This window comes from Monodon monoceros, unplaced genomic scaffold (assembly GCF_005190385.1).
Source record: "Monodon monoceros isolate NGI ecotype Baffin Bay Population unplaced genomic scaffold, NGI_Narwhal_1 Super_Scaffold_12, whole genome shotgun sequence".
NCBI lineage: Eukaryota > Metazoa > Chordata > Mammalia > Artiodactyla > Monodontidae > Monodon > Monodon monoceros.
Window position 1 is genome coordinate 37257948 of NW_021703768.1, and position 27572 is coordinate 37285519.

The 27572-nt window shown below is 34.9% G+C and overlaps 1 long non-coding RNA gene across 1 annotated transcript in view; it reads left to right on the plus strand.

Moving 5' to 3' along the window:
- LOC114893338 overlaps positions 1 to 27572 on the plus strand; it is a 196541-nt gene that overhangs the window by 66342 nt on the left and 102627 nt on the right. The gene's annotated exons all lie outside the window — the stretch shown is intronic.

The window sequence follows — 27572 nt, forward strand, 5'->3', positions numbered from 1 at the left end:
TCCTGCCTTACAACTAGATTCTAAATCTTAAGGCCTTTTTCTTCTGAGTTTTTCAGCATTTTTTTCAGAAATGCCAGGAAAATGTGGTTCCCTGAATTTCTTTGTTTTGGAGCCAACCAACAACGCTTGCTACCTTTTTTTTTACTGTACAAAGTGAAGATAAAAGCATCCACCTCAGAGAAGACTGTACAGGTTCAGTAGATATTTTTTGTTAGAGATTTCTGGAATGACTGTTGGAACTAAAGGGAAACACTAGCTTCATTCTTAAGAAGATGACAAAAGAATACAACCAATTTTGGGGGTGGAGTCACTTGTGAAGGACATGAAAAAACATTAGAAATTGGACCAAACAGTTGTCAGAGATCCCTGAAAAACATTAGGGTTTTTGAAGGACTTTTAATTTTTGAGATTTAAGTGACCTACCTTGATTTTTTTTTTTTTTTACATCTTTATTGGCGTAGAATTGCTTTACATTGGTGTGTTAGTTTCTGCTGTATAACAAAGTGAATCAGCTATATGTATACATATATCCCCCAATCCCCTCCTTCCTCTGGAGCAAAACAGTAACACGCATGTGGGTGGTTGCTCTTTATAATGAGAAAGTAAGGTAAGCCAGCCACTCCTTTCAGAAAAACATCCTGTTTTGGTTTTCAGTTGCTTCAGCCAGTGAGCAAAGCTCAAGTGGGTAAATTTGTTTCTGAAGGGCATTTAATTTGAAAGTTCATTCTCATTTACTTTGGAAAACATACACATGTACACATGTTTTCTTTTTCTAAGCACAGTGATCAGGGAAGGAAGAGAGCCAGCAGATGGTAAAACTCTCTCAGTGTGGACTTAGCCACTTCAGGATGATAGACCTTAAATATTGGCATTTTTCAGCTCTGACAAGGAGAAATAGTTAGCTCTCACATGGGGCAGGGCTGACAGGTGGAAATAGTCCAAACATCATTAAGTGATTTTCTGAAGAGAGACAACTGTCTGTTGAGTAGATGCACCATCAAAATGATTTGATTCTTCAGCAATATCTTACTCAGTTCAATTTAGGGAGAAGGCATCTGGATTTGTAAAATGTCTGAGAAGTCTTCATAAAGCTTTACAGTTAGTGCTTGTTTATTTTATTTTTATGTTCTCAGTGTAGGACCTATTAGCTAACTCTTCACAACCATAGATTAGAAATGCTTTAGGGAATAGATAAGATGAACTTGTAAGCAGTTGTGTATACATATATATTTTTTGGCCGCACAGCTTGTAGGATCTTAGTTCCCAGACCAGGGATTGAACCCAAGCCCTCAACAGTGAAAGTGCAGAGTCCTAAAAACTGGACTGCCAGGGAATTCCCTGTATATTTTCTTACGTTAATGTGTTTGTAGTTTTAAAAAGAGTTGGCTCTTTTAAAAGCTGGGGAATCTTTTGCGATATTGTTTATGGTGTTAATTTAATTTGCTTTTTTTTTTTTTCAATCAGAGATTATATGTAACCCAAGTTGAATTGATTTTTGGAACATTTTAGAATTGCCAGGGATCTTTCAGAACATCCCAACATATCTCTTCCTTAAGGCATTCCTGGCAGATAGTGGTCCAGTCTGCATATAAAGGTTTTTCTCAAGAGGAGGTTCATCCTACTTGGAGACCATCAGCTTTATTTTTGACACATCTATACTCAAGTTATGTCACTGTCATCCTATAATAATTGGAGTAAAGAAATTGTACCAAGTATAGAGGGATTTGGTCAGATCCACAATCACATCTGTCAAATACTTATCAGGGATAAAGTATGCATTTTGCTTTTATCAAGCTCTGGGTTAACTCCTCTGTTCTCTAGAGTGTCTGGCAGGCTGAATTATATTAAGGTTAGGAGGACAAGATGCAAAATCACTATCTTTGCTTTGTGACACTTTTTTTTTAATCTTTTATCTCAAAATGGTGATAGTAGTAATGCTTCCTTTGAGACTAAAGATTTATATAATAGTAATACTGACAACATGCACTGCTGATTATTTATTAGGCATTGTTAAAGCTCTGTTTAAACACATTTAATCTTCAAAGTACTTTAATCACTTTATTTAAACCTCACATCTGTCTTAACAGTTGGGTATTGTTATTACCCATTTTAGGGAAAAGGAAAGTCAAGTATGGAGAGGTCTTGTCATTTGTCAACATCATGCAACCAGAAAGCCAGTTTCAGGACATAGAACTAGGCAGCCTCCCTCCAGGACCCATGCTTTCAAATACTTCTGGAATCATCATCACAAAGCTTGCTTTTTTTTTTTTTTTTAGCTTATTTTGTGCTTATGGTCATATATTTTTTTTTAAAAAAAAACCCTTTTTACTTTCATGCTTTTAGTTTTTCTTCTCTCTTTCTTCCTTCCTTTATTTTAAAATAAATGATGCTTATCTAGGTAGACATTCCTATCACTGAATAAAAATAAAGTGCAGTAGTATATTGGAACAAAAACAAACAAATGAAAAAAACAAAATGAATTAGCAAAACAATATTTTCCAGCCCCATTGTGGTATGTAGAATGCCAGTTGTCAATAGAAACTTTCAGTGTTTGCATTATCATAATAATTACTTAAATTATTGTTTATATTATTTAACATATTTATCATAATTTTTCATTGTTCTGGCTTCATTGCAGAAGATGTACAATGTAACAGGCTTCCAAGATAATTTTCTTACACATTTAAGTAAATAAAGTTTTTAAGCATTTTCAAATGAAAATCTTTCCAAAATATACTATAAAATCTCCTCTATTTAAAAAAAAATAAAACTGCACCTCAGGTCACAAATCAAGCCTCAGAAAATTTAAGAAAATTGAAATTGTATCAAGGCATCTTTTCTGACCACAACACTATGAGATTAGAAATCAAATACAGGAAAAAACTGGAAAACACACAAACACACGGAGGCTAAACAATATGATACTAAATAAGCAGGAGGTCACTGAAGAAATCAAAGAAGAAATTAAAAAATACATAGAAACAAATGACAACAAAAACACAATGACCCAAAACCTATGGGATGCAGCAAAAGCAGTTCTAAGAGGGAAGTTTAGAGCAATTCAATTGCACCTCAAGAAACAAGAAAAGTCTCAAATAAACAATCTAACCTTACACCTAAAGCAACTAGAGGGAGAAGAACAGCAACAACAACAAAAAAACCCCAAAGTTAGTAGAAGGAGCAGAAATAAGTGAAATAGAAACAAAGAAAGTAATAGCAAAGATCAATAAAACTAAAAGTTGGCCCTTTGAGAAGATAAACAAAACTGACAAAACTTTAGACAGATTCATCAAGAAAAAAAGGGAGAGGACTCAAATCAATACAATTAGAAATGAAAAAGGAGAAATTACAACTGACACCACACAAATACAAAGGATCATAAGAGACTACTACAGCAGCTACATGCCAATAAAATGGACAACCTGGAAGAAATGGACAAATTCTTAGAAAGGTACAACTTTCCAAGACTGAACCAGGAAGAATTAGAAAATATAAACAGACCAATCAGAAGTAATGAAATTGAAACTGTAATTAAAAATCTTCCAACAAACAAAAGTCCAGGACCAGGTGGCTTCACAAGCGAATTCTATCAAACATTTAGAAAAGAGCTAACACCTATTCTTCTGAAAAATTGCAGAGGGAGGAATACTCCCAAACTCATTCTACGAGGCCACCATCACCCTGATACCAAAACCAGACAAAGATAACGCAAAAAAAGAAAACTACAGACCAATATCACTGATGAACATAGACGCAAAAATCCTCAACAAAATACTAGCAAACAGAATTGAGCAACACATTAAAAGAATCGTACATCATGATCAAATGGGATTTATCCCAGGGAGGTAAGGATTCTTCAATATATGCAAATCAATCAGTGTTATACACCATATTCACAAATTAAAGAATAAAAACCATATGATCATCTCAATAGATGCAGAAAAACCTTTTGACAAAATGCAACAGCCATTTATAATAAAAACTCTCCAGAAAGTGGGCATGGAGGGAACCTATCTCAATATAATAAAGGCCATATATGACAGACCACAGCAAACATTATTCTCAATGGTGAAAAATTGAAACCATTTCCTCTAAGATCAGGAACAAGACAAGGATGTCCACTCTCACCAGTATTATTCAAACATAGTTTTGGAAGTCCCAGCCATGACAAGCAGAGAAGAAAAAGAAATAAAAGAAATCCAAATTGACAAAGAAGAAGGAACACTGTCACTGTTTGCAGATGACATGATACTATACATAGAAAATCCTAAAGATGTCACCAGAAAACTACTAGAGCAAATCAATGAATTTAGTAAAAGTTGTAGGATACAAAATTAATGCACAGAAATCTCTTGCATTCCTATACACTAACAACGAAAGATCAGAAAGAGAAATTGAGGAAATAATCCCATTTACCATTGCAACAAAAAGAATAAAATACCTAGGAGTAAACCTACATAATGAAGCAAAGGACCTGTACTCAGAAAACTATAAGACCCTGATGAAAGAAATCAAAGATTACACAAATGGATGGAGAGATATACCATGTTCTTGGATTTGAAGAATCAATATTGTGAAAGTGACTCTACTACCCAAAGCAATCTACAGATTCAATGCAATCCCTATCAAATTACCAATGGCATTTTTCACAGAATTAGAACAAAAAATTTGTACAGAAACACAAAAGACCCTGAATAGCCAAAGCAATCTGAGAAAGAAAAGTGGAGCTAGAGGAATCAGGCTCCCCAACTTCAGACTATACTACAAAGCTAGAGTAACCAAGACAGTATGGTACTGGCACAAAAACAGAAATATAGATTAATGGTACAGGATTGAAAACCCAGAGATAAACCCATGCCCCTATGAGCATCTAATCTGTGACAAAGGAGGCAAGAGTATACAATGGAGAAAAGATAGCCTCTTCAATAAGTGGTGCTGGGAAAACTGGACAGCTATCTGTAAAAGAATGAAATTAGAACACTCCCTAATACCATACACAAAAATAAACTCAAAATGGATTAAAGACATAAATGTAAGGCCAGACACCATCAAACTCTTAGAGGAAAACACAGGCAGAACACTGTATGACATAAATCACAGCAAGATCCTTTTTGAACCACCTCCTAGAGAAATGGAAATAAAAACAAAAATAAGAAAATGGGACCTAATGAAACTTAAAAGCTTTTGCATAGCAAAGGAAACCATAAACAAGATGAAAAGAAAACCCTCATTATGGGAGAAAATATTTGCAAACAAACTAACTGGCAAAGGATTAATATCCAAAATATAGAAGCAGCTCATGCAGCTCAATATTAAAAAAACAAACAACCCAATCAAAAAATGGGTGGAAGACCTAAATAGACATTTCTCCAAAGAAGACATACAGATGGCCAAGAAGCACATGAAAAGATGCTCAACATCACTAATTATTAGAGAAATGCAAGTCAAAACTATAATGAGGTATCACTTCACACCAGTCAGAATGGCCATCATCACAATATCTACAAAGAATAAATGCTGGAGAGGGTGTGGAGAAATGGGAACTCTCTTGCATTGTTGGTGGGAATGTAAATTGATACAGCCACTATGGAGAACAGTATGGAGGTTCCTTAAAAAACTAAAAATAGAATTACCATATGACCCAGCAATCCCACTATTGGGCATATACCCTGAGAAAAGTATAATTCAAAAAGACACATATACCCCAATGTTCATTGCAGCACTATGTACAATAGTCAGGACATGGAAACAACCGAAATGTCCATTGACAGATGAATGGATAAAGAAGATGTGGCACATATATACAATGGAATATTACTCAGCCATAAAAAGGCACAAAATTGGGTCATTTGTAGAGATGTGGATGGACCTAGAGTCTGTCATACAGAGTGAAGTAAGTCAGAAAGAGAAAAACAAATATTGTATATTAATGCATATGTGTGGAATCTAGAAAAATAGTACAGATGAATCAATTTGCAGAGTAGGAATAGAGATGCAGATGTAGAGAATGGACGTGTGGGCATGGTGGCGGGGAGGAGGGTGGGATGAATTGAGAGATTAGGTTTGACATAAATACACTACTATGTGTAAAATGGATAGCTAGTGGGGACCTGCTGTATAGCACAGGGAGCTCAGCTCAGTGCTCTGTGATGACCTGGATGGGTGGGATGGGGTGGGGGGTGGGAAGGAGGATCAAGAGGGAAGGGATATATGTATACATATAGCTGATTCACTTCATTGTACAGCAGAAACTAACACAATATTGTAAAGCAATTATACTCCAATTAAAAAAAAATACTGACTAAAACTAGATCTTTTCCTGGTAATTCAAGTTCTTCAATATTAACAACAACCATGCAGTGAGGTTTTCAAGATTCATTGGTAAGTGTTCACTAAAGAACCCAATGTTTCTGTACTTATTTTTAAATTTTTCTTTATGTTTTCAGTAAATATTTACTAACTCCGTGATGCATGGCAGTTATTATCCTAAGCACAACAGAGATGCAAGGGATACAAGCTAATGAAGAAATATTTGTGTGCATGTTTTTTAAAATTCTTTCAGCAGAATATTGCAAGATTTCCATTTTTTTCTGTTATACAAAGTTCATGAGTGAAAGAGTGTTCTGCATGCCTTTTCTATGGCATTGAGCAAGTCACATGACCTCTTCGGATCTTAGTTTCTTCATCTATAAAGGGTATGTGATGGACCCAATCAATGTCTCCCCAAATTGACTTTTAGACCAAGGTGAGAACAATATCCAGGGTTTCTGCTTTCTTTCTTTTCATTCATTAGCAAATGGTTTGGACTTAGCTTATTTGTTTCTGTCATACACAGTGACAAACACATGATACAGGCCTAGAAAACATTATGCCTTTATATATTGTTGAGATATGGGAATATTAGTTAAAAAGGTAATTTTTAGCTTCTTTGAAGTTGAAGAACTAAAGTGCACACATGCATACATACAATAAAATCTCTAAATGTAGCAAAATTGTTAATAGAAGCCAGCACATATACATGAGAAAATATATATAAAAATCTGACAATTAAGAAAACTTTACATTGGCAACAGCATAATTTATTTTTTTCCTTTAGATATTTATTCAAAACATCCCTATTAAGCTTACTAAAGTTATTATTGCTATTGATATTCTGTTTCTTACATATTGTTTACACAAAAGTTTATTTCAAGAATTTGTTCCTGTTTTTTATTTTCTTTCTGAAACGTGTAGGCCCGTTTTTCTTACTAAATGCATGGCATATCTTTGTATTTATGTTAACACTTCCTCTGGGAACACCTAAAATTCTTTTGAAGCTTTTTTTATATCTTCACAGTATCCCTGAAGGGCATTGTCATGATATATCCTATCTTGGGAAAATAAACCAAATAGAATTTAAATGATAGTTATGATTACTGGTGACCCTGATGAGAAACATGATCATGTTTTTCCTTTAGGACCCAATGCAGGATGAGATTTTGTGAAGCAGTGATTATCCTATTTTATTTAGTTTCATTCTTGTCTGAGATACTTGAATTTTTCTTATTCAAAGAACTGATACACTAAGAACAAAACTTTGGAAGATGTCTCAAATGTTGGTGATTACTGAGAAATTTTTGAGATAAGCCCCAACTGGAAGATTGGTTGATATCAATGATTTTGATATTTGTTAACTGGCTTGGAACAGGACGAAGTGGTGACCTTAAAGATACAACTCTTATTTTCAGAAAAAAATTTATTCTAATCTTGTTGTAATATAAGATGAGGACTATGGGAAAAAAATCAGAATGGATCAAATAACTTTTTCTTTGAGCTGTTAGCTCACATCTGATTTTGAAAGTCTAGTGTTTCAGAGTATCCTTATGCCTCCATTTTTAGAGTTAGAGATGGATGCCAGATGGACACCATCTGTATCTATCATTAGTGGACTAATGTTTCTCTACAGTGGGCCAAAAATATGGGAAATAAGAAAGATAAAACAAAAATGTTCAAAATAATATACCCTCAATGGACTGTTTTTCACTATTTAGGACCAAAGTAATATATGTAGCTTAAAAGTTGAATTAGATGCTAAACTGTCTAGTACTGTGAAACACAACTGGCAAACATTTCAAAAAAATAAAATAGAACTCATCAGAGAATATAAATTGATGCCATCTTTATTATGGAACTCAAAATCAATCTTTTGAAAAAATATAATGAAGGTTGTAAATAAAATATGCATAATTTTATTCTGAGATGTATGGTAAAAAATATTTTTGGTGTTAAGACTATATCTGTAAGAGCATCCAACAATGGGAAAGGAGAACCAGAAAACTTCCTTAGAGCTCTTTTCCCTGAAATGATTTTTATGTGACTTCTTTGCTTCTAAAAAAGATAAAGATAGGGGCTTCCCTGGTGGCGCAGTGGTTGAGAGTCCACCTGCCGATGCAGGGGACACGGGTTCGTGCCCCAGTCCGGGAAGATCCCACATGCCGTGGAGTGGCTAGTCCCATGAGCCATGGCCACTGAGCCTGCGCGTCTGGAGCCTGTGCTCCACAACGGGAGAGGCCACAACAGTGAGAGGCCCGCCTACTGCAAAAAAAAAAAAAAGATAAAGATAACTAAAATGACTTTCTCCAAACAAAAATCTATTTACAGAATAGAAAACATATACTATACAAATACATTTAAATTGAGTTTTCAAAAAACGATGATTGACGAAAAGTAAAATGTTTTCAAAATTTGTAGACACCCACCTGATGCCTACATATCTTCAGCAGTAGTCCAGTCAAATGGTCGTCTATGCTATGTTTGAATACCTTCACTGGTACAAGTTCAGAAACTCACATTTGCATTGAAGACTTCTAACTTTTAAAAAAATTTTCCATAAAATATTAGTTATGGCTTCTACACATTCATCCTTGCTTGGCCCTAATGAGTACAATAATAATAAAAATAATAAACATGTTTAAAGTACCTTATACATTTCAAAATACTTTCATACATTTTCCTTTGATATCATGTGATCCATATCAGTATCCACAGGCAGTATCATGGTTAGTAACTCAAGCCCTAGAGTAAGCAGACCTGGATTTAAAGTTTCAATCCATAACTTTGTGACCTTGGGCAAATTATTAGATATGCCAAACCTCGTTTCTTCATCTATAAAATAGAAATAAAAATAGAACAAATCTCTAAAGTATAATTACATAATTTTGACACAGTACAATGCCTAGGAATGCCTAGTATATAGGTAATGTTCAGTTAGAGTCAATTATTTTTTTTAAATTAATTAATTAATTTATTTTTGGCTGTGTTGGGTCTTCGTTGATGCACGAGGGCTTTCTCTAGTTGCGGCAAGTGAGGGCTACTCTTTATTGTGGTGCACGGGTTTCTCATTGTGGTGGCTTCTCTTGTTGCCAAGCACTGGCTCCAGGTGCACGGGCTTCAGTAGTTGTGGCACATGGGCTTCAGTAGTTGTGACACATGGGCTTCAGTAGTTGTGACACATGGGCTTAGTTGCTCCAAGGCATGTGGGATCTCCCTGGACCAGGGCTTGAACCCATAACTCCTGTGTTGGCAGGTGGATTCTTAACCACTGCACCACCAGGGAAGCCCCAGCATCAATTATTTTATTTCATTAAATTATTATCATTATTATTAATTCTTAGAATCTCATCCAGTTTCACTTCTGTAAACTAGACATGCCCAATTCTTCATATGGTATAATTTTAATTCTTATAATCTTGATTGTACTTCTCTGATTTGACTTTGCTTTATCTGTATTATTCTTTTTGTGAGGCATATGAAATAACCCTCTCAAATTTTTAATATATTCCTTAATGTAAGCCAAGAATACATTTGATTATTAAGAAATTATATCACATTTTGTCTAATTGTTTGCTCTCAAGACTTCAAGCTCCTTGAGCACTGGGTCAAAACTTATTCTACACTTTACCTCAAAATCTAGCTATAGGTAGGCTGATACTTGATAGGTGTTTGATATAGATTAGATTATATCCCTTTTTTTAAGTTGACATTTGTCTTTTAATTACTCATTATGGTCACTAAGATTCTCCTGTTTTGTAACAACATCATTATTCAAGTAACTTGCAATAGAGTTGGCAGTGAAATCTTACTGAATATAACTAGAAATTTCCCTCTCACCTGATGTAGGTCATTTCATTAATTATGTAATATCACAAGATACTCAGCTACTGTCCTCAAGCCTACTTCATTCCATTTTGAAACTTTTTCAACTGTCATTTGAATGCTTCACTGAGGGAAAAGTGAAAAAGCATGAAGTTGGAAAGTTAAGTGGAATGAAATAAAACTTTTTTTAAATTAAAAAGTCAAACTTTTTAACTTTATCCCATAGACAATGGGGGAAGTCCTTTAAAATTTTAAGCCTGAAAATGACTTGAAAAATAATATTGTTTAGAAAATTTTTTTTTAGAAATACAGTTCTATTGGTAATGTGGAACATGTATCAGAAAATAACAAGACTGCAGGCTCACAAAATATTTAGTAGATTTAAAATAGTAGTTCAGAAAAGCGTACACGTGAACTGGAACTAAGCAGTAATATCTCTGTTTTCTTTCTAATTATCCATTAAAATATCCTGTAAGAAATATGTTTAGAGTTCAATGATATAATAAATAATATAAAAAGATGAATATCTATGCAAAGTATCAGTAAACTTAAAATATGGAATACAAAGTATCTAGCACAAATAGTAAGCTTACGGTGAAAGTTTATTGAATAAATGAAGTTTGGAAACTCATGAGGATTATAATTTTTTTTTAATTTATGAGATAGTGAAACTATATCACTTAAGGCTTGTATCAAAAAGAACTGAATTACCAGTAATCATCGGTTTTCCTTAAGAATTGCTTTGGTTTCTTATTTGCTTTAAGTTTCTTATTTTTCCTTAAAAATTAAGTGTTTGGATGAATTCTTTATCAGATAGTTAATTACCTTTTTTACAATCATCAAAATGTGTAGTATTACTCAAATTGAATAATTCCAAGATTGAGTTAATTAATTAAAAAACTGTAATAGGGAATTCTCTGGCAGTCCAGTGGTTAAGTTGCCACACTCTCACTATGGAGGGCCCAGATTCAATTCCTGGTTGGGGAACTAAGATCCCACAAGCTGTATGGTGTGACACACAAACAAACAAACAGACAAACACCACCACCAAAAAAACTGTAGTAGATCTCTTAACTTAGTAATATCATTTATGAACATGTAGTGTTTATTGATGAGAGCATCATATAAAAAGACAAGCATATCAAACTAGAAAAGTGTATAATTTATACATATAGTCAATATTGATACAGATGATTATACCATAATTTTAAACATTGCCTAATTTATCTGAGCAATATTTTTTATAATGTTAGTGGTTCTCTGAAGCAAACTAATAAAAAGGAAACCTTAATGAACTGTTGGCTTGAATTGTTTCAGCTCTGTAAGATAATGACGTTGAATCTTAAACGTGAGAAAAGTGGAGAAGAGTTAAAGGAGACATAAAAAAAGAGGTTAAAAGTTAAGAAAATGGTAACTGTGAGAAAGGTGTATCAGTTAGTGCCACTTAACAAACTCCAAAACTCCATGACATAAAATGGCAACCATTTTTTTAACTCCTGTATTTGTAAGTCAGCTGAGGTTGAGCTGATCTGGTCTGGGGTTAGTGAGGCTTGATTGCAAGTTCATGCCTCTTCTGTGTATTTCTCATCCTTTTTGGATTGGCTGCCTAGCTTAGGTATGTTCTCATGATGACACCAGAAGCTTAGCATGTAAAAGAGAATTGTCACTTCTACCCACGTTCCATTGGCCAAAGCAAGTCATATGACTGAGCTCAAAGTCATAAAGTATGGAAAATACTGTGCCTTTAGTGGGAGCAGCTGCAAAGTTGCATGCCAAAGTGTGTCAATTAGGGAGGTCAGAAATATTGGGGCCAATAATTCATCTACCATTAAATGTTAACTGGGAGTCTGATTATAAAGCTTGGGGAAGAAAGTGTCATGGGCAACCGAGTTCAAATTCAGCTAACCCTTAATCCTAGACAAATTTCTTAAAAATTTACTGAGAATTAGGTAAATTGACCAAGTCATATTTGATTATGTAGGTTACCATGGCAGACTTACATCCTTGAACTTTCTTGTTGTTAGATGAAAGGTATCTAAACTTTCCAAAATTTTATCCAAGCAGAGGACTCATCTGGAAATGAGTATCTTATCTTTATATCTTATCATCAGGGGAGTAGGAAGAGGGAGAATAAGAGTAGTAGGCAAGTAGAACTTTACAAAGTTAAATACATCAGCTTTTAAGGATCTTATTTCCAATTACAAGTGCTTGTCCTCAGGCCTGTCCTTTATAAGGGCCCAGAAAAAAAATCTCATATTTCAAATAACTGCCAGTTATTAAGGTAAAATGCATTCTCCTGCTGTTTATGGTCTATTCATGTAACTACCATCACAGAAGGGCAGAACTGGGATCAAGGATTCTTCTCATATTCTGGAATATCTGCTGGTGGTGCCTCTTCCTCCCATTCTCAAGGCCCCAAAACTTGTACTGGTCAATCATTCTGTCTAAATGTGGAGCCCAGAAAAAAATCACCCATAGTCTCCAAAATTGCTTATTTTGGCCACTGAAAATCAGAATTGTGGATATGTGTAATAAACCAGAACTAATCTGGCTTGCAAATAAAGGGTTTTTATTGATATATCACATGCTTGAACATCTGGAGGAGAAAACAAAGGCAACCACAGAGGCAAAAGAAGTTAAGCTTCTATACTATCATCCAAGGCAGAATTATTTTTCCTTTCATGATGCTTCAGTGCTTATTTTTACTTGGAAGTTGAGAATTGAAAACTTCTTTCTATATGTAACTTCACCAAGATTCTTTCTAATTATCCATTACTCATATTTTGAGTAAAGATAAAAAGAAGGAAGAGTAATAGTTGTAGTAACAGTAGTAGTTCTTACCTGAGACTAGCTTAGGCTTGGATTACGCACTTGAGGTGCATTTCATTTTTCTGACATCTAAACCTGTATTTTAGGGGAAAAATTAAAATTAGGGATAAACATTATTCATGGTATCGAATGTTTTCTTGTGTTAAACTGGACTCTATAGTTTGGAGGAGATTGATTGCATTTTAACTTGTTAATAGATAAGAATAGATTGCAATAGATTGATTGCATTTTAACTTGTTAATAGATAAGAATATTACATAGAAAGATGTGTTAGAATAGCCTCACTTTATCCATCAGTGACAAATACTCCTGTATTTATTATAGCAGTGCTACTTACTCAATTTCATTAGGTCAGGAACTATTTGTTTACATATCAGTAGTGGGTGACTGACTTCCCTAGTCAAGCTTAAATGGAGCTGAGATGCTGTACTTAAAGACCCAGCCCCATTCAGTTCTTGAGATAAATCTAACCAGAGAAGAAAGGAATAGTAATAAAATAATAATAGTAATAACAACACATTTTGTTTATTATGTGACAGGAACTGTGCTGAGTGCTTTTCATTCATTCAGTCTTCATCATCATCCTGGGTTAGGCCTGGACATTATGCCCATTGTCCATTTTACAGATGAGAAGATTGGATCTCAGATAAATGATCTAATTTGCTCAACATCACATAGCTAACAGGTGGTGAGGCACTGAGCCTTCAGAATCATGCTCCCAACCATTACACTATCCTGCCTCCTAGAAGATAAGAGTCTTAGATTAGTTTTGCTAGAGTATAGGTTGTCTTCAGATATACTATTGCTCAGTGCATACAGCTGGATCCCCACTTTAGTTTCATGGTAGGTGTTTACAGTTCCTTTTTAGTTCTAAACCTCAAACTAATATTTGAGATCTGAAAAGCTACCTATTCCAGACTAACTGTCCATTTGCCTTGGAGTCCCACTCTGAGTAGACGTTGCATTCCTGAGCACTGGCCTGAAAGGAGCTCAAGTTAGCCTCCTCTTCTCATATGCCACTCCCATAGGAGCAAGCTCTACAGTCTGGCCTGTGTCCCATGGTTTCTTCCCTTTTCTAAGATAACCATTTAAGTTTCATAACATCTCACAACTGAGTCCATCTGAATTGTGAAAGAAATGTATCTGCCTTGAGTCATGTACTTTCTTAATATAGCTTATCATCAGTAAGAAGCATCTTAACAGAGATGATTGGAATAACTGTCCTCAGTTCTATCCTGAATTGAATCTTTGACATCTTTCTTACCATGATAATATATCCCAAAGTTCTAAAATCATTACCCAAAACACTAGCAGGTCCTGATCATTTCTTAGGTGTCACAAGTTGTTACCCATAATTAGATACTGAAGGTTGTGAACAACTTGCTTTTTATCTTATAAATTAGGACATAGTCAATATTTCAGTACACTAACATTATTTTTATTCATTTGAATTCCAATATGTTTTCTTAAATTGGAGGAAAAAATGATGGTGTGACAGCTAGCAAACCAGAAATTATATCTCACTGTTGCCTTCTTTATTGTATCTTCTGAAGAACACTGTCATTCATATTATATGGTATATTATCTCTAGGTTAGGTATGCATTTCTATCAGTTGATCATGTCTGCTTATTTTCCCTTGGAAAATGGATCAAGGAGATAGTGTATTAGCTGATACACTAAATTGGAAATTTAGTAAATTTCCAATTTAGAAATTGATAAATTTCCCAACATTTTGCAAAGTAGTTGACCAACTTTTCTTTGTGATGCTAGATGGCACTACTAGTCAAGACTTTGTTTTGTTTAAGAAAGCTGACTTTCTTATTCTAAAACTTGTAAATAGGCATACAAAATAAAATTTCAATGAGTAAATATTATGATATTGAAATTTGATGAGTAAATATTATGATAAAATTTCAGAGTAAAATTTCCCTTTAAAGTTAAAAGTGTTTCAAATGAAGGAAATCACAAAGTCACACATAAAAGAAAATAAGAGGAAAAGAGCAATAGAATAAACATTTTGGGTTTCATAATTCAATCTAAAAATTAAGGTGCATTTATTTGATTGGCAGTTGACAAAAAAACCCTCAATGTCCAGGAAGCAGTTATTAGTCTGTAGAATTCAATGCTCTTAGACACAATGCTAGTATTGCTAGTATTTTAACAACACTGAAATTATTTCTTAAAAGAGTGTTGTCAAGTACCCTTTCTCCTAAATCCTTTAGTCGGTAATAAAAGCTGCAACTTTCTCTTATTTTATTGAGATTTCCCTGTATGAAAGAATTACCATGTTTTCAGGTAACTTATATTGTTAGATATTTCTGTATATGAGTATGATTTTTGGTAAATGGTGATAGGTTTACAACCAAGGACAATGAAAAATCTGTGCTAAAGAAATGTAGGACCCTGAAGTTTTTCCTATGCCACATAAAGATTTGTGTCTTGAATACATTCATCCAGTGTTATTGTCTGTTCCTTCTCTATGTTTAGTTAGTATCAAATACCAGTCTTTTGTTTATTGTATAGTAAGCTTACAAAGAAAAGGCAAATTCTCAGCCATTTATGCAGACATTTGAATACCACGTCTGAATGTTTGGATCATCCAAACGGAACCTACGGCATTCTGACCATTAGCTGGGTGACTAGTTACGGGCTGAGGGCCTCACCTGAGTAACTCGAGAATCCCTTCAATCTGGCTCTTTGATTTGGCTTTCACAGGCCAGTACTTTTTATTTCTTCTCATCTGTCTGCTATCATGTTAACAAGACAAGGCAAATCTCTGCAGCTCATTGACAACGTAATAAGATGAGATTAGAATTTCACCAGCGAAAGAATGGCTTCTTTTAGGGCTTTAGGCTTGAGGCTAATGTTTGTATGTGCCTTGGTGATCAAAAAAGAAAAAAAAAAGCAAGCCAAACAAACAAACAAGTAAAACCATAATAGCTGCCTACAAGGACTTCTTAGTCAAATCTGCTGAGCCTGATTGAAACACAGATAAGTTCCAAACCAAAACGATGCAGCATCTTTCATGTCACTGACATAATACTGTCAGGAAGCTTACCCCAATGTTGTTTTTGTACCGCTAATAACTGTTATCCCATTTACATTTTGTTAATATGAATCCTGGTTCAAGGAGAGTCAATTGATGCTGAAAGCTACTGGAGAACGGCTACTTCATTTAAGGCGTTTAGAAAAAATAGGTGGAATGTGTGATATTGTATTAAATACTGAAGATTTTGGCAACTTCTAAAGGCATTTTGAACTAACATAAATAAAACTTTCCAAAACATTGGGAGGGAGACAGTGTTGTTTATTGTGCAAGAACAATCAAGCACACTTAATGGAATATTGTGACAAAGAGCCACAAATTAATATCTAATCTCAATATATGCAAGGCTTTTGTCTTCCTAAGGCTGACCAAAAAGACTAAAACAAATTGTCTTGTGTTTATATTTTCAAGCCACATTTTCCACATACAATTAAGTTATTTAAAACTCTGCAATGGAAGTACTTGTCTTTAATAATAAGGTCTGGGTTTATTTGATTAAAATGTGATTTAGCATGGTTACACGTCTAACATTTTAATTAAGGAAATTGCATTTGCTTTTTTGATATTTGTCTATACTCTAACCAGTTGTTTTATCAGTTACACATGACATATAAACACATTTTGCAAATTAGTTCACTGGTTATTCCATATCCTGTGAAATTTAGATAGTGGAAAGATATATAGAATATGTAAATAATATGTGTGTATTAGCTTGCATGCAATAGAAAGTTAGGTAAATAAAAGTACTTTAGGGCTTCCCTGTTGACGCCTGCCAATGCAGGGGACACGGGTTCGAGCCCTGGTCCAGGAAGATCCCACATTCCGTAGAGCGTGTGCCACTACTGAGCCTGCACTCTAGAGCCCTTGAGCCACAACTACTGAGCCTGTGTGCCACAACTACTGAAGCCTGCACGCCTAGAGCCCCTGTTTCACAACAGGGGAAGCCACCGCAATGAGAAGCCCACCACTGCAACTAAGAGTAACCCCCACTCGCTGCAACTAGAGAAAGCCTGCCTGTAGGAACAAAGACCCAACGCAGCCATAAACAAACAAACAAACAAACAAATAAATAAATAAAACTAATATGCTCTATTCATTATTAATCAGGGCAACTCAAGAACTTAAATAGCCCTGGCCATTTTAGCAAGATTAAAGATGTTTTTAAAAGAGCAGCAGTCCTGTAACAAATCCTGTTTCTCAGCTCTACTAATTGCTTTCTTTGCATTAAAATCCTTGCTAGTGCTGAAAGGTAAAAGCAAGCTAGGAAGCTGCAAGACTGAGAAACCCAAACAACTCTTTAAAAAATTTTCTTTTCCAGTCCTGTGCCTTGAGAATTTGCCATCTGGATTGCATACCGTATTCAGTGATTTAGCTCTAGACGTTTTTAAACAATAGCCCTGTAGCATTTCAGCATGTTATCTCGTGATAAAATAAATGTTCTGTGCATCAAATTATGCTAGTATATATTTAACACTCCCCATGTGACCAACGGACAGTGAGGACAAGTACTTACCAATTTGGTTTTGATATATCAAAATTTTGATAATGTATTATGCATGTATTATCTGCTCTGCATTCATTGATATTTAGGGGAAAATATTTCAGAGATAAATACGTCTAATTTTGTATTGCTTTGGGCTTTCTCAAGGTTAATTAGTATCCAAGTGACTAAAATATTTTATTCCTCTTTAATACTTTCATCCCAGGGTGATATTTGCCTGAGGTTGCACTGTTTTTGATTAACTGTATGTGATAATGAAAACCATGAGAATGGCCTCGTGTAGGAGTTCCTTTTTTTCTGATGTTACATATAAAACTGCGGAAGTCTTCCGATATTTAACACTAAACTTTTGTCCCTTTCTGCACCTAGACCTCAAACTAATTATGAAAGTGTGAGGAATGATTTTGTCTAAAGTCATTACTGTTTTCTAAGGTGTGCCTAAGTGAAGAGTTCAACTATTTTTATTGGGGGGAAAAAACCACGTACTAATGAGGGCTCGAAGCAATTTTTGTGCTCTCCAAGGACAGACAGGGAGTCAGATCGGCAACTGTACATAGAAGATAGAGACACATGGACTGACGCCTTTTCTATTGTGATAAAGAGTGTATTTTGAGCTAATCTGCAATGACTACTGGTATTTCCTCCATGACCTGAATTGAAAATAGAAAAACAACCAACTAGATAAAATTGTCAAAGTTTTTCGAGGAGAAACCTAAAAATGTAATAATTTTTTTCTTCCAGCAACTATACAGGTTGTGAAAAAAGGAAATTCCCTTCTCTTTTATCTTACTCCTGTTTTGGTGAGCACATTTTGGTGCTGCTTTTTATTAAATGAAATATGTAATGGGCTCAGTGTGCATTGTTAATCTACAGACATAATTACAATGAGAAATGGACTTATTTAGAGACAACTATAATCTCTCCACCTTTCAGTTTACTCTTTACCAAGTTATGTCTGAATCCAAAAGGGAAAGATAATTCATAAACCAAGTTGTACCATTATTACACTTTCAAGAAGTCAACACTTTATACTACACCTTTGCTTCTACTCAATTTTCTTCACCATTAACTGAAACAATTAAAAAATTTAATTGAGATATAATTGACATAGAACATTATGCTATTAGTTTTAGGTGTACAATATAACAATGATTCGATATCTGTATATATGTATTATGAAATGATTACCACAAGAAGCCTAGTTAACATCCATCACCACAGAGTTACAAAAAAGCAATTTTAATTGATGAAAATATTTATATCCAATGGGCTTGGGTTAATAACCTATGTGTTGTTTGATGTTTTTCAGGTTGTAAGAATAAATTCAATTTGCCTCAGTAAATGGAGGGTTTGTTGGAAAGTTAGCAAGGGAAGATGGAGAAAAATGTCTCAAATGTCTCAATGAGGTATCACAAACATCTTTCTGTGCCATTTAGTTAAAAAAATTAGGTTTCATAGCTTAGGAGCAGGTCTAATGACTCAGTGGCAATTCTAGTAGCTATTGCACAAGCACTGTGTCAATTTTCCATCTTTATTCATTCTGTTCACTCTATTGCCAACTAACTGATATGTCTCTCTTTTTCTCTCTGTCTTTTATAAATGGGAAAAAAGAGGTTCCAGTTGGTCTGGCTAGTCACCTCCAGAGTAGGTACACATCGGTCAGAGTCTACCTCACAGCCTCCTTGCAGGATGATTGCTTTATTTCCCATGTCCATTCCAATTAGCTCTCATCCAGGCAGGCCACACATGGTAAATTAAAAAAAAAGAAAAGCAATTCAAGTATAACAAACACATAAGACTGGGGTTATGAACATGGCAGTGAGTCTGAGACTTCTCACAAGACTGCTATACAACTAGCAGATAATTTGTGTGGCCTGGCCGTGCATTTGTATCCAGAGAAAAGAAATGCTTGTTTTATATTATTAAAAATTTACTATTTGAGTAGCTCAAAGTACATAAGTTTATTAACTGATAACTTTAAAAAAGAGCTATTTGAAAGAGAAATGATATGTAATAAATGAGAGTATATAAGAAATGCTAAACTGGTTTCATATTGAAAGGCAATTGAAATAGTCAGCCGCCTCTTCTCATCAGCTGAGTGCTGTTAAGTACTTATTCATTAATTGCTAAGAGCTTCTAATGAATATTGACATAGGCCTGCATGGTTAGATCTTTTAATTTCCTTAAAGAAATACATTTAAAAGAAATTGAATCATGATTGAAGGAGCTAATTCTAGCAATTAAGTGGTTATTTAATGGACTATTTCCTACATAGCACAACAAATGGAACATTTTTCAAAGGGAAGAAAAGTCATGAAAATGCTTGCAGGCACAAAAGAATAATAAATTTTTAAACTACAAAGCTAATAAACTAGATAAACTGGTGTCATGCTAAGGAAACCCATCCTGGTTCATTAAAGTGTAACATCTGAAACCACTAAGCGATCTGTCCCTTTCCACTATCGCAGTACAAAGGTGCTAAATTACAGGCATCAGATTAACTCCTCATACATTTAGGTTAAGCTTTGCTTGAAATGCTACCATACATGTTCAAAAAAAGAGTGTTTTTTTTAACAGTGTTTATGAAAACTCTGATTTTATGTATAGGTATATATGTATGCATATAAACTTATATACAGATTTTCTCTTTTTTTAATTGAAATAGAGTTGATTTATGCTATATTGTGTTAGTTTCAGGTATACAGTAAAGTGATTCAGATATATATATAGATAGATTCTTTTCCATTATAGATTATTACAAGATATTGAATATAGTTCCATAGAGTTTCTTTTAATAAGGCTATCCTAAGAGAGAAATCAGACCTACTAGCCTTTGACAAATAAAAGTTGCACTTACTGAAATCATTCATGAAACCAGGATTCAGTAGATGTATTACTGCTAATACTTTTGTTAGTGATACTGAAAACTCTTAATTCTTAGAGATCAAATTGACTAGTTTATCTTTGGCTTCTTCTATGTAAGAACACATTGTAAGAATTAGTTTTTTGAGACATCTGCCTTCAGTTTAGTACTGATATTAAAAAAATTGAAATACTCAAAACAATACTTTAGTACATATTCAATTTTTCCATAATATCAATCATATGATTAATAAATGGCTGATTCTATTTTATACACATAGCATAGGTAATTTAATCTTATTATTATAAAAACATTATACTTTAGAATAGTCTGGTTAAAGAGTCTGAGCTTTTGTTGCATTGTTGAATTTAAATGTTACTTTAAAGCTGTACTGGATGTGTCATTTTACATGAATTGATTACTTTATATTTTAATCTTTGGACCATAAGCATATAAAATGAAGAAGCTACACAGATAGTATAGTATACAATGTTATTAACATAGTATACAATGTTAATCTGGGGAATACTCTCTTTAAAGAATACTTATTGTTTAAAAAAAATCTTTGAAAATAATGACAAAGAGAAGAAATGTGCTTTTCTATTTATTGGAATTATTTTTTTCTACAAATATAGTTCTCTGAGCTGTTTTGACTTGCTATACAGCATTGCCCAATAGAATTTTTTGCAGTGATGGAAATGCTTCATGTCTACATGGCCCTAAACATTAGCTACTAGCCACATGTGGCTTTGGGGCACTTCAAATAGGACTAGTTCAACTGAGGAACTGAATTTTTCATTTCTTTATTTTAATTAATTTAAATTTGAATGATATGTGGCTAGTGGCTACCCTATTGGGCATTATAGTATAAAGTGTTTGCTTAATGAAATGCATAATGTCCTTAGCATTTACTTTGATTATCACCAGGAAAAGCGAGATTCTAAGTTATTTTCCAAATCAAAGAAACCTTTGGAAATCAAAAAATTAAGTGTGAGGAAACAGTTGTGTCTAGGTAATGTAAGAGACTCTTCAACCAACTATTTTGGCCATTTTGTGTCTTTTTGTCTCAAAGACAAAATTGTAAGTCCTGAAGAAGAAAATGATATCTGTAATTCCCATGGTGTTTCTCTAAGGTATTGCCATGTGCACTTTAATTTGCTCTTTGAATATGTGAGCAATGCCTTTGGAAACAAATAAATATGCAAAATAGGTTATTATGAGCTGACTGTGTAACTTGAAATCTGATACCCAGAGGAAGATTATTCAGTGACTCATGCACTTCTAAACAACAAACTATGTTTTGAAAAAGAAGAAACAAAACAGAAATCTACTTATATCTGTATAAAATCATGTGAAATTAAAGTAGGTGTTTCTAAGTGTTATGACTTTAATCTGGTGTGTTAATTCACTAACTTCAGAATAATAATTCAGTGTCATTACTTTACAGCCAGTTTTCAAATTGCTATATTAATGCTAACTCCTATACTTGATTGCCTCTCTTTTTTTTTTTCCTCTCTTTTCTTTCCAGAATGCTTATTTTGTGTGCAGGCCCTTATTAGCCTTTCTATCTGAATACATTATTGCTCCCTGGTTTCCAGTTAAGGCTCCTAGCTTCTGTGTTTCTAATCAGGGCCTCCATTAAACAGTCACAGAGGTTATTGTTTGGTTATGTTTGTAGTTAGTAGCTCTTAGCTTTATCTACTTGGTGGTGGTTTACAAATTCCTGCTAATGCTAAATTAAAACAGTAATTTCTGGTGGCTTCTACTCTTATTTTCCCTTTCTCCTGCCCCTGTTGCAAATCAGAGATGGAAGAGGAGGGGAAGACACTGCTAGATGTAAAGCTTTACCATATTCACGCTGTAAGACGGTGGATAAGGAAGATCACAGTTGTTTGGCCTGGGATCTGGATCTTATTAATGTCACCAGGCTTCCCCAATACTCAGTGGCAGAAATCTGGATTCTCCCTGCTGTTAACAGGCCTTAACATGAACTGAAGTTCACTAAACTTTCTGTAACTAAATAAACTCAGGGCTGCTGAAACCTTCCTCCTTCCTGTAATAGACTAGCGAAGAGGATAGTGTTGGTATCACAACACCATGCAGTTGCCTGATATCCCCAAACTGACATGTGCTAAAACATATCATTTGGGCTGCCCCTTCTTTCAGCCATAATCTGCCTTCCTAAATTTGGAGTTTAAAATGTGCGGCTTTTAAAGCACTGGAAGAGAATGTGCAGGAATATATTTTCTGCATTGCGCTCTCTCTTGCAGTCTGAAATAGAGCAAATTTCTGCTTCTGCAATATAGCTGATACCCCATATATTCCAAGGACAAATAAATCAGAAGAAAAAGATAGAAGGAATGTTAAATATTACATACAAGGAATGAACTTTTAGTTATTCTCTCATAAAGCATTTAGAGTATTAATAAAAATACAGTTGACCCTTAAATATCCTGGGAGTTAGGGTTCCGACCCTCCAGGCTGTGGAAATCCCTGTACAATTTATAGTCCACCCTCAGTCTCCATGATTACTCCGTATCTGAGGTTCTGCATCCTCAGATTCAACCAATGCAAATTGTGTAGTACTGCAGTATTTACTATTATATTTATACATTTTATTTACTTTATGTTTATTTATTTATTTTTCTTATTTTTCTTTTTTTTTTTTGCGGTACGCGGGTCTCTCACTGTTGTGGCCTATCCCATTGCGGAGCACAGGCTCCAGACGCGCAAGCTCAGCGGCCATAGCTCACGGGCCTAGCCACTCTGTGGCACGTGGGATCTTCCCGGACCGGGGCACAAACCTGTGTCCCCTGCAACGGCAGGCGAACTCACAACCACTGCGCCACCAGGGAAGCCCAATATATTTATATTTATATTACATTTATAGCCCAGAGCTGAAATAGCATCCAAACTGGGTTTGTATACACACACACACACACACACATACACACACACACACACACACACCTACACACACACATACACACACACACACACACACACACACATACACACACAATGGAATGCAATATATTATGATCTCAAGCAGTACTTATGGGAAATGAGCAATTTGAATCAATCCTTTTAAGTGAGAAACTAGAACAAAGTGTAGGCAGAGAAAAATTATTAAATGCTCTGTTGGTTACTGAAATTCCATTGCCATAGCAGATTTGGGGCCTTAGAGAATTATTGTTCATACTGTTTTAGTGTGTTACTGCAACTGATAACAATTACTTAAAGAAAAAATCTGCCTTGCTATTTGCCAATTTGGCCCTAATCCAGTCTTGTGAAAATGTTGGCTCTACAAAAACATAAGTTTAGGGAAGAAGGGTCAATCTATCTTTCTCCATTTTTAAATGATCCTTGATAAAAAAAGAGTTGGCTCCCTAAATTCATAAAAATGTAAAAGAGGATAAAGTACCTCATGTTCCTGGAGCATCAAATTGGGAGAGGCCAGCAGCCGTGTAGCTGATAAGGTCTTGGTGCTCCAACCAGGTGTCAGGCCTGTGCCTCTGAGGTGAGAGAGCTGAGTTCAGGACACTGGTTCACCAGAGACTTCCCGGCTCCATGTAATATCAAACGGCAAAAGCTCTCCCAGTGATCTCCATCTCAATGCTAAGACCCAGCTCCACTCAACAACCAGCAAGCTACAGTGCTGGACACCCTATGCCAAATAACTACAAAGACAGGAACACAAACTCACCCATTAGCATAGAGGCTGCCTAAAATCATAATCAGGTCACAGACACCCCAAAACACACCACCGGATGCGGTCCTGCCCACCAGAAAGACAAGATCCAGCCTCATCCACCAGAACACAGGCACCAGTCCCCTCCACCAAGAAGCCTACACAACCCACTGAACCGACCTTAGCCACTGGGGGCAGACACCAAAAACTACAGGAACTATGAACCTGCAGCCAGCAAAAAGGAGACCTCAAACAGAGTAAGTTAAGCAAAATGAGAAGATGGAGGAACACACAGCAGATGAAGGAGCAAGGTAAAAACCCACCAGACCAAACAAATGAAGAAGAAATAAGCAGTCTACCTGAAAAAGAATTCAGAATAATGATAATAAAGATGATCCAAAATCTTGGAAATAGAATGGAGAAAATACAAGAAACGTTTAACAAGGACCTAGAAGAACTAAAGAGCAAACAAACAATGATGGACAACACAATAAATGAAATTAAAAATTCTCTAGAAGGGGTCAATAGTAGAATAACTGAGGCAGAAGAACTAATAAGTGACCTGGAAGATAAAATAGTGGAAATAATTACTGTAGAGCAGAATAAAGAAAAAAGAATGAAAGGAATTGAGGACAGTCTCAGGTACATCTGGGACAACATTAATCACACCAACATTCGAATTATAGGGGTCCCAGAAGAAGAAGAGAAAAAGAAAGGGACTGAGAAAATATTTGAAGAGATTATAGTTGAAAACTTCCCTAATATGGGAAGGGAAATAGTCAATCAAGTCCAGGAAGCACAGAGAGTCCCATACAGGCCAAATCCAAGGAGAAACATACCAAGACACATATTAATCAAACTATCAAAAATTAAATGCAAAGAAAAAATATTAAAAGCAGCAAGGGAAAAACAACAAATAGCACACAAGGGAATCTCCATAAGGTTAACAGCTGATCTTTCAGCAGAAACTCTGCAAGCCAAAAGGGAATGGTAGGATATAAGGGAAAAACCTACAACCAACATTACTCTACCCAGCAAGGATCTCATTCAGATTCAACAGAGAAATTAAAACTTTTACAGACAAGCAAAAGTTAAGAGAACTCAGCACCACCAAACCAGGCCTACAACAAATGCTGAAGGAACCTTCCTAGGCAAGTAACACAAGAGAAGGAAATGACCTACGATAATAAACCCAAAACAATTAAGAAAATGGTAATAGGAACATACGTATCGATAATTACCTTAAATGTAAATGGATTAAATGCTCCCACCAAAAAACACAGACTGGCTGAATGGATACAAAAACAAGACCCATATATATGCTGTCTACAAGAGACCCACTTCAGACCTAGGGACACATACAGACTGAAAGGGAGGGGATGGAAAAAGATATTCCATGCAGATGGAAATCAAAAGAAAGCTGGAGTAGCAATTCTCATATCAGACAAAATAGACTTTAAAATAAAGACTATTACAAGACACAAAGAAGGACACTACATAATGATCAAGGGATCAATCTAAGAAGAAGATATAACATGTGTAAATATTTATGCACCCAACATAGAAGCACCACAATACATAAGGCAAATGCTAACAGCCATAAAAGGGGAAATCAACAGTACCACATTCATAGTAGGGGACTTTAACACCCCACTTTGACCAATGGACAGATCATCCAAAATGAAAATAAATAAAGAAACACAAGCTTTAAATGATACATTAAACAAGATGGACTTAATTGATATTTATAGGACATTACATCCAAAAACAACAGAATACACTTCTCAAGTGCTCATGGAACATTCTCTAGGATAGATCATATCTTGGGTCACAAGTCAAGCCTTGGTTAATTTAAGAAAATTGAAATCGTATCAAGTATCTTTTCCGACCACAATGTTATGGGACTAGATATCAATTACAGGAAAAAATCTGTAAAAAATACAAACACATGGAGGCTAAACAACACACTACTTAATAATGAAGAGATCACTGAGGAAATCAAGAGGAAATCAAAAAATACCAAGAAAAAAATGACAATGAAAACACCATGGCTCAAAACCTATGGAATGCATCAAAAGCAGTTCTAAGAGGGAAGTTTATAACAATACAGTCCTACCTCAAGAAGCAAGAAATATCGCAAATAAACAACCTAAACTTACACCTAAAGCAATTAGAGAAAGAAGAACAAAAAAACCCCAAAGTTAGCAGAAGCAAAGAAATAATAAACATCAGATCAGAAATAAATGAAAAAGAAATGCAGGAAACAATAGCACAGATCAATAAAACTAAAAGCTGGTTCCTTGAGAAGATAAACAAAATTGATAAACCATTAGCCAGACTCATCAAAAAAAAAAACAAAGGGAGAAGACTCAATAGAATTAGAAATAAAAAAGGAGAAGTAACAACCGACACTGAAGAAATACAAAGGATCATGAGAGGTTACTACAAGCAACTATATACCAATAAAATGGACAAACTAGAGAAATGGACAAATTCTTAGAAAAGCACAGCCTGCCAATACTGAACCAGGAAGAAATAAAAAGTAAGAACCATCCAATCACAAGTACTGAAATTGAAACTGTGATTAAAAATCTTCCAACAAAAAAAAGCCCAGGACTAGATGGCTTCACAGGAGAATTCTATCAAACATTTAGAGAAGAGCTAACACCTATCCTTCTCAAACTCTTCCAAAATACAGCACAGGGAGGAATACTCCCAAACTCATTCTACGAGGACACCATCACCCTGATACCAAAACCAGACAAAGATGTCACAAAGAAAGAAAACTACAAGCCAGTATCATTGATGAATATAGATGCAAAAATCTTCAACAAAATCCTAGCAAACAGAATCCAACAGCACAGTAAAAGGAAGGTGATCATACACCATGATCATGTGGGGTTTGTCCCAGGAATGCAAGGATTTTTCAATATGTGCAAATCAATAAATGTGATACACCATATTAACAAACTGAAGGAGAAAAGCCATATGATCATCTCAATAGATGCAGCAAAAGCTTTTGACAAAATTTAACACCTATTTATGATAAAAACCCTCCAGAAAGTAGGCATAGAGGTAACTTGCCTCAACATAATAAAGGCCATATATGACAAACCCACAGCCAACATCGTCCTCAATGGTGAAAAACTGAAACCATTTCCTCCAAGATCAGGAACAAGACAAGGTTGCCCACTCTCACCACTCTTATTCAACATAGTTTTGGAAGTTTTAGCCACAGCGATCAGAGAAGAAGAAGAAATAAAAGCAATCCAAATTGGAAAAGAAGTAGAGCTGTCACTGTTTGCAGATGACATGATACTATACATAGAAAATCCTAAAGATGCTACCAGAAAACTACTAGAGCTAATCAATGAATTTGGTAAAGTAGCAGGATACAAAATTAATGCACAGAAATCTCTTGCATTCCTATACACTAATGATGAAAAATCTGAAAGTGAAATTAAGAAAACACTCCCATTTACCATTGCAACAAAAAGAATAAAATAT